Genomic DNA, 7,982 nt, shown 5'->3' on the forward strand with positions numbered 1-7,982 from the left:
CCGCCAGCAGCAGGAGCAGCAGCGGCCGGCGCGGCGCTCCCTGGACCTGCACATTCCTCTCCTCCCCTCGCGCGCGCTCCCTCCTCCCGCTTCCTCTCCTCCACCAGCTGACTCCGAGGGAGAGGATGACCTCATCCCTTCTCTTCCAGCTGCCGCCGCTCCCACCCTGGCTCGGGAGGAGGAGGGCCCCGGAGGAGGGGCTGGGAGCGAGAGCCGCGGCGGGTGGGAGGCAGTGGCCCGGGGGGTCCCGGGGGCCGGGAGGGGCGGCCGAGGGGTTAGCAGGGGACAGTCGAGGGCCCCGCTCACGGGATTTCGGAAAACGCTGGGTGGGCTGGAGCGACACTAGGGGAGGGGCAGGAGCGCGCCCAGAGGAGGGGTCTCCGCGTCCAGCCCTCGTGGAGGACTGAGCAGGTTGGGCACGGCCGGGTGTGGCGCGGCGGCGAGGGCTGGAGGGGCGCGGGCCTCTTTGTATTTGGTTCCGAGCCCCGGGTAACAGGACAAGGGCTGGTGTGCGGCTGGACCGGCGAGTGCTGAGAGAACAGGTTCAACTCGGACTGCCGGGCCCCAGAGCAGCAGCGGCAGTGGGCGTGCCCGGCCTCGGAGAGGGGGAGGAAAAGGGCGTGCTAGGCCCGGAGCGCCAAGTGCGAGGCCGCTCGGGCAGCAGAAGGCGGGTGGGTCCGTCGGGAGCCCAGAGTCTGCACCCTCGGGGGAAGACGCGGGCATCCCCAGGGCTCCTGGATGCTCTGGCCGGCGGGGCCGCCCAAGCTCAGGGAGGTTAGGAGGCGCTCGAGCCTTTCGTGGCCCAAGTCCACGCTCCCTGGCTCGTGCTCCAGTGGTGTACTCGGAGGCTGGGAAACGACTAAGCCGGGAGGAGGGGCAGCCAAGCGGGCCAGCCAGCGACCCTCGACCGCGCCTCCCAGCAGGTGGGAAGCCCAGCACCCCAGGCGGCGCGGAGGGGCGCGGCCGGCAGCCGCGGGAAACTGAGTACCCGCCCCGCCCCTGCCCGCGGGCGGGGAGTGGCGGAGCCGGGGACTGGCGCCGCCTCCTCTACTCCAAAACTAGAATTAGCTTCTCTTAAAGCTATAGGGTTTGCAAACTGGCTGTGTGGTCCCCCGACTCCAGAAATGACTGGACTAAATTAAATCTGTGATCTGAGTAGTTCAAGGAGAGTGTAAAGTATGTTGCGATTTGACAAGATTCTTGAAACTCCAGTAAAATATACATCTTCATCTTGTTTTTAATAAGAAAATTTAAGAATTGATTTGTCTCACCAAACTTTTGCAAATGTAAGAGACGGAGAGTGTAATGCTTAAATTATACTGTGACTCACATATTTTAAGACCAGAGGGAAGTGAGGCAACAAGCGTTACAGTGCCACTAAGAGCTCCAGTTGGAATCTTCTAAATCTGGAAGCAAACCACAGCACCTCCAGCCGCCCCCGCTTTCCTGTGGTAGGTGTCAGGTGAGCTGGAGCTAGTGTGGAGTGCCATTCTTAATTAGAAACATTGCCAAGTAGGAGCACTGGAATATCTCTATCCACACGTGGGAATAGCCACCGCACACATCTTGGGATATCAGCTGTTTGGGCACCAGGTTGAACAAAATGTAATTTTTCCCACCTTCTGGATGTTTTGTCCTCCCAGATTGGTGCCCAAGGTCCAGACATACTTGGCCTTTGCCTGACCTTCTGGAAAGAGGGTGATGGGTTCCAGAGCCTATAAATGATTACATAACGATACTACCTATAGTCTGACTGTCCTCTCCGAATCTCATGTTGAAATTTAATCCCCAGTGTTGGAGGTGGGCCCTGGTGGGAAGTGTTTGGGTCATTGGGGTAGACCCTTCATGAATGGCAAGGTGCCCTCCCCACACTAGTGAGTGAGTTCTGCTCTACTGGTTTACACGACAGCTGATTGTTTCTAAGAGCCTGGCCCACGCATACACACACACACACACACCCCTCCTCTCACTTGCCCCTCCAGCCATGTGACACACCTGTACCCCCTTTGCCTTCTACCTTGTTTGGAAGACACCTGAAAACCTCACCAGGAGCCACACTTCTTGGAAAGCCTGCAGAATTGTAAGCCAAATAAACCTCCTTTCTTTATAAATTACTCAGTGTCAAGCATTCCTTTACAGCAATGCAAAATGGACTGAGGCACGTGTCATGCATAAACCCAATATTTCAGCAAAACACGTGGCCAAGTGGTAGCTGTGGGGCAACACAGCACCACTGAGCCACTTAGAATGCCAGGCAAACAGGCTTATTCTTAAGTCCAGCTTTAACATGAGGTCTTCTTGGAGTAGGAAAATCCTTTGGGGGGAAACACCTTGGTTCTATTTCTCCAGAGTCCAAACCTAACATTCCATCTCCAGGGCACTACTGCTGAATTACTCTGTGCCAAACCATTAGGGAGAGGAAGGATCTCTTAGGTAACTGGGTCCTACGGGATAGAGTATATTCTAAGTCAAATGCAATGCCTTAAGTTGCACCAGGCCTGAAGAGCCTTGTGGAGTATGTGAAGCCTGCAGGTCTGTAGCTGACTGAAGGTTCCATGAAAGCAGGATGCTTCTCACCCAGCTGTATCATCCGCACCTAGCACAGACTATGTGCTCCATGTATATTAGTTGAGAGAATACATGAATTTATAGAAAGAATATTCCATGATTGGAAGAATGCTGCATTCTGTGCTAACAAATGTTCCCATGGAAACATAGGAATTATGAGATTTTTCCGGTTAAGTCCTAAAAGAAATAAATAGTAATGTTTTCATTATGAATACATCTATTCAAAACCATTTAAACTTGCTGCCTGAACCGTCTCTGGAAAGTAATAGCAACCCGTAGTTAGTGGAAGGTGTGTGCAAGCAGGAAGTCATCAGACGTGCTTCACATCCAGGCTCTGCTAATTACTAGCCCCATGATCCTGGCAAATTACTTAATACACGGGATTAATATGAGGATTAGATGAGATCATGTATATTACTGGGCTTTGTATACAATATTGTTCTCAAGAGTCTCTAATCCCATAAATCTGGTAATCACATCTCAGGATGTGGATTTTAATATTACCTGCTCTATCATAATCATTGTACTTGCCAAGGCAGATGGACATAGTGGTGAAAGCTCAGAGTCTGGACTCAGAGTTACATGTTATTTAACCTCCCTGGCCCTCATGTTCATCATTTATAAAATGGAGATGATAATGATCTCTAGAATTCACTGGTGTTGCCAGGAACAATTCAAAACTTTGTGCAAACTATAGGTAAACTATTTGATACCACGTCCAGTGCACTCACTACACAGCATCCTGTTCATAATCATCCTGTTTCTTCCAGCTCTCTCATGTGTCCTGACTTAACTCTAAACTTTTATGTTTAGCCAGTCAGTTCTACATAAAATTAAAGTTCCTACTTCAGAATCAGTTGTTTTAATACTGATTCTTGGCCTATCAAAAGTTTAGTCTCTCCTTCAACAATTTTGTCTATTATCCAATTTCAGAGATTTATTCCTATGGTTTATCCTAAACCACATCATAACTCGGTAGCTTTCTGATCTCGATTTCCATCCCCTCCTAACTGAGCTCACTCAGGGACCCTTCCCCACATTCTCTCTCACTTTCACCTCCGCCTACCCTTCCGTGCCCTCACCTTCTTCCACCGTGTACATTTCATGCAAGCATCCTCATCTCTGTTGTCCCTCTTACTTTGACAAAACGCAAGCCCTGGTTAGCCCTGCTCTCCACCTCCTTGTGACCTCCACCTCCTGGGTGACTGATGGTGCCCTTGAAAGCACGAGGCCATGCTGAGCACACTCCTTTGGGCCTTGCCCTTCAGGCTGAAGTGGACCTTCAGACGCGTTGGTGTCACACCCCATCTTTGGACCTTCAGACGTGTTGGTGTCACACCCCATCTTTCTCATAGCTCCTTTTTAGATTATTATGCCTTGTTTCATTTTTCCTTCTCAAACTTAAAACGCTTCCCGCCCCATTCTTAACACTCTGCTGATGACTCTGCTTCCTATTTCACTAAGAAAAATGAAGCCATCGGAACAGAACCCACGCACGCTCGCAGCACCTTCTCTGCCCCACTCCCAGCATTCGTGCCACCACTGGGCTGCCTGCCACTGCGAGGCCAGCCCCTCCACCTGTTGCTGCAATTCCACACTCACTTCCACCGTTCTCAATATCCCCTCTCGTGCCAGATCATCCAGATCAGCACACAAACCCCCTTTCCCATGTTCACTAGTTAAAAAATAAAGCAAAACAAAACTTCTTTTGATTCCAATTCCTTTTCTAGCCATCATTGTATTTCTCTGAAACCTTTTAACAAAAAATTCTTCAATGGCCTCACCTTGTTTTTGCCATTCCTGTTCTTTGATCCTCTCTGGAACAGACTCAAACAAACCAACAACGGCTCCACTGGGCCTGTGACCAAGTTGGTGATGTCTCCACACTACTGAGCGTCCAGTCCTCCCTTTCCTTGAACCCTCAGCAGTTCTTGCCACACCCTTTTCAGTAAATCTGCTCTTCACGTGGCTGTCACTACCTCATACATTCTGGGTTTCCCCCTCTTTTTGCTAATCGTGGACCCTTCCTCATTTCTCCTATGTGCTCAGTCCTCAAACCTTTCTATATTTATTCTTGCTCCCTTGATAATCTCATGAAATATCATGTTTAGCTGGCAACTCTGGTGTTTGTCTCCCCAGGCTGGACACAGATTTATCCCCCAACATCCCAGAATGTACCCAACTGCTTTCTGAACACCTCTACTAGAAACCTAACAGACATCTCAAACCTAAAGTGTCCGAAACCAAGCTCCTCCTCTTCCTTTCCCCAGTCTGCTCCCTGTTCTTCATTTCATTTACTGACAACTCTGTTCTTTCAGTTTCTCAGGCCAAGAAAGGGACAGAGGGGCATCCTTGACCTCTTCTTTCTCTTAGACCCCACATCTAATCTATCAAAAATTACTTTTGGTTCTGCCTTCAAAATACCTTTCTGACCATTTTCTACCATCTTCCCTATCCCACCCTGGTTTGATTCGCAATTATCTCCCATCTGGATTCTTGCCTCCCTCCTGGTCTTCCTGTTTCTATTCCTGCTTTCCTACTATCAACATGGCTGTCAGAGTGATCCTTTTGAAAAACAGGCTGGACCATGCTATTCATCTACTCCCTGAATATGCATCAGGGCTGGACACGTAATTTTGGTGGCCAGCAAAATAAAATTCAGGGCCTCAGCTGGGGGCAGGGGAGCTAATCTCCCTTTTCCCTCTGCTCTGACTCACAGTGGACAAGCAGTTGCTGAGAGCTTGCCGGGGACATGCTCAGTGTCTGGATCCTGGGTGGGGAAGAGGCCCCTGCTCTGTCACTGGCTGAATGCATCTGATGCCGGCAGCCCAAAGACAGGAGGGCTACAGCCTGCCTCACCTCCAAATTTCATAGGGCATGTGCTGGACCCTGATGCTTCCCACTTCTCTGTCCAAACTCCCAGTAGGGCACCAGAAAATCACAGGAATGGAACAGACATGGGAACACAGAGGGAGTGGCTAGACAGGGCAATGAGTGGGCATCTGGGAGCTCATCTTAGGGAGGCAAGGAGGCAGATCTCATGTGAGCTGAGGCTCTGAGCCCTTGGCACATGCTCCATCATCCCACTGGACTTCATTCATAAAACACAAATTAAAAGATAAAAAGAGCCAACTCTAGAGAAACACTAGAAGCTTGAGGCTCTTCTCAACATGAAGTTCTACATACTTGCACTGGTCACACTCCCTGGAGGCTGGCCAGGACTCCCAGTTAGCCAGTATCTTCCCACCTTGGACCACATTAAAAAAAGAGGTTTTGCATGGCTTGCAAGGCTCTGCTTAACCTGATCCCCAGGCAACCAGTTTCCCTCCGGCCTATTCCCTACTGTTCACTTACTCTCTGTCTTCCTGCCAGTAATACTGCTCTCCGTCCTAGTTCTTGACCACACTAGGAAGGCTCCTGCCCCAGGACCTTTGCACGTGGTGTCCTTTCCTTCCGGATGCTATTCTCTAAGTATTCTGAGATTTATTTCATTTTCTTCAAGTCTTATCATCCTTCTTTATCTTATTTTGACTGAGGTCTTCTTCCTCTTTTAAATCAAATAGGGAACACTTCACAAATGTATGTGTCCTCCTAGTTCAGGGGCCACACTGATCCTCTCCGTGTTGTTCCAGTTTTAGTATATGTGCAGAAGGCAAGCACACGTGTCCCTTCCTCTACGGAGACAGCTAGTTCCTACCATTAGGTCACAAAAAGGATGTTTCTCTCTGTTGCCTGCCTACTTAGTGCCCTTGCAATTCTGATTTCCCATCCAAGATTCCACTTCATTTTGTGGAGAAAAAAAAATGAGGGAACAGGACCAGGCACAGTCGCTCATACCTGTAATCGTAGCACTCTGGGAGGCCAAGGCAAGTGCATTGCTTGAGCTCAGGAGTGCGAGACTAACTTGAACAAGAGTGAGAAAAATTAGCCAGGCATCATGGTAGGCACCTGTAGCGCCAGCTACTCAGGAGGCTGAGGCAGGAAGATCACTTGAACCCAGAAGTTCAAGACTGTGAGCTAGGTTGATGCTACCGTACTCTAGCTTGGGCAAAAGGATGAGACTCGGTCTCAAAAAAAAAAAAAAAAAATGAAGGAAGAGGATAACCTCTCCATTCTACAGATGGCTAACACATTTCCCACCAGGGCTTGCGATTCCAATACAGACACGACATGGGAATTTGCATTAATGCTGACATTTGCCCACAAGGTACACACACGTGAGTTTTGGGTGTGGAAAGCAAGGTTTGTTAGGGCCCACCCAGCATGTTGTTTCTATTTTCTTACAATCAAAGTCTAGAGAAGGAATATATGGAATTTTTTAAAGTTAAAAATATAACTTCTGTATTGTTGTTCACTAATAAAAGCTGTATTACTGAAGAAACTGGGTGCTACAGTTTCAGTTTCACTATTAGTGAGACAGTTTCACTAACAACTTAGCCAGTAGTAAATGTCCTACAACCTTTTCTCAAAAGTCCATCCAGAAATCTACCCTGTATCAGATTTTTCACTTAACAATATTGGCCGTAATTCTGAGAAGTTGATAGGCCTTCAGGTCCGATCATTTCAAATTAGTGCAGAAGTACCATATGGGACTATTCTAAGAGTTGGTAGCAATACCTCATGTTGGAGCTATTGGTTCTGGTATAGTGGCTGGCAACCTCCTCCTATGTGCCAGGATACTTTTATCTCAAGAGCTCAGATGTGAGGTGATTTTCTCTCTTTTCCAGACCATGTGGACGACATCCTTGCCTTACTCCAAGACCCATTTTTGGTACTAACTCCTATCCATTCTTCAGATTTCCATTTAAATGAACAGAATAAACACATAGCTTCTTAATGTCATATAAAAATATTGAAATGAAAAGTTTACCATTAAGAAGAAATAAAATTATGTTATCCCCTATATTTTTCCAAAGCAATTGCCTTATTAAGGTCTCATGACACCTTTGCACAAGAACCCACTATTTAAAAAGAGAGAAAAAACCAATAAGACTGGTCATTATCACAATTCTTGTGGGATAAGTTAAGAGAATGTAATGTTTTACTCCCCAGGGCTATTGAAGTATAGACTCTTGAAGTATTGGCCCAGAGTGATGACTCATGTCTATAATTCTCACACTTTGGGAGGCCAAGGCAAGTGGGTTACTTGAGCCCAGGAGTTTAAGACAAGCCTGAACAAGAGCAAGACCCTATCTTTACTGAAAATAGGAAAACTTATCAGGTCTGGTGGTGGGTGCCTGTAGTCTCAATTACTGGGGAGACTGAGGCAAGAGGATTGCTCAAGTCCAAGAGTTTGATGTTGCTGTGAGCTATGATGCCAAGTACTCTACCCAAGATAACAGAATAAGACTCTGTCTCAAAATAAATAAATTAATTAAAGTAAAATAAAATAAAATAAAATAGTGGCAGGTCTG

General features: G+C 47.9%; 1 non-coding gene across 1 annotated transcript; it reads right to left on the reverse strand.

The window, feature by feature from the left end:
* Nucleotides 1–6,123: 6,123 nt before the first annotated feature.
* LOC111726574 lies at nt 6,124–6,228 on the reverse strand. The gene has a single exon (XR_002774320.1). It is a non-coding gene; the product is annotated as a U6 spliceosomal RNA (small nuclear RNA).
* Nucleotides 6,229–7,982: the final 1,754 nt, after the last annotated feature.

This window comes from Otolemur garnettii, unplaced genomic scaffold (assembly GCF_000181295.1).
Source record: "Otolemur garnettii isolate 467f Iridium unplaced genomic scaffold, OtoGar3 scaffold00071, whole genome shotgun sequence".
Classification (NCBI taxonomy): domain Eukaryota; kingdom Metazoa; phylum Chordata; class Mammalia; order Primates; family Galagidae; genus Otolemur; species Otolemur garnettii.